The sequence below is a fragment of the Cebus imitator genome, unplaced genomic scaffold, assembly GCF_001604975.1.
Source record: "Cebus imitator isolate Cc_AM_T3 unplaced genomic scaffold, Cebus_imitator-1.0 Scaffold132, whole genome shotgun sequence".
In the NCBI taxonomy this organism is placed as follows: Eukaryota; Metazoa; Chordata; class Mammalia; order Primates; family Cebidae; genus Cebus; species Cebus imitator.
Window position 1 is genome coordinate 679,481 of NW_016107447.1, and position 986 is coordinate 680,466.

Below are 986 nucleotides of genomic sequence, written 5' to 3' on the forward strand. Positions count from 1 at the left end.
GGCCCTGCCTGGAAGTGACACTCACCACTCCTGCTCACATTCCATTGGTGGAGACTAACACATGGTCATGCCTAGATGCAAGGGATGCTGGGAAATGTAGTCTCCAGCTGGGCACGTGTCTTCCAGAGACAATTCCACATTACAGAGTCTTTTCCAGAGTTAGTGCACAAAGAATTTCTCTTTACCAATCTGTTTAATCAGCTTGCTAGGCTAACCAGTGCTCTCCATGCTCTCTGAATGCAATGCTACTGCTCCAGGCATAGTAAATGCTTATGGCTAGTAAGCCATTCTTTAGACTTTCCCTTTGCCTCTTCCCTTTGGCTCTTTGCCATAGAAGGGCATGCTTGCCAAGAGTCTTCTGAGTCTGTTCCCAAATCAGTTTGCACCAGGCACACTTAATATTGTAACAATGTAACTGAATTAGATATTCCATAAACTGATGAAATGAGTGCAAAAGGAAGATATTTGTTTTTATGAAAACTTAGGAAAGACTGGTTGCTAAAAAGAATACTATAAAATCGGGTGTGGAAGAAACAACTAAAAACATCTGGAAAAAAAGTAACCGCAAGAATTTCGAGGGATTCTGCACCCAGTTGCTACACAAGTGTCTGCAGGTCCTTGCCCCGCTTTGAAGAAATCAAAATTGGCTGGGGACAGTGGCTCATGCCTCCAATTCCAGCACTTTGAGAGGAATTACAGGCATGAGCCACTGTGCCCAGCCCCTGCAGGCCTTTCTTCAGGACATTATACCAGCTTTCCTTCCCTCAAAAGCCTCCTCAGCCTACATAAAGCAAAGATTATAAATAAATGTTAAGGGCAACTTTCTGGAACCAGACAGCCTGTATTTGAATCAAGCAATCCTCCCGCCTCAGACTTGCAAGTAGCTGGGGCAATAGGCACACACCATGGCATCTGGCTTAAAATTTCAATTTAATTCAGTTTTAATTACTTTATAGATGGCCACATATGATTATAGCTAAGGCATT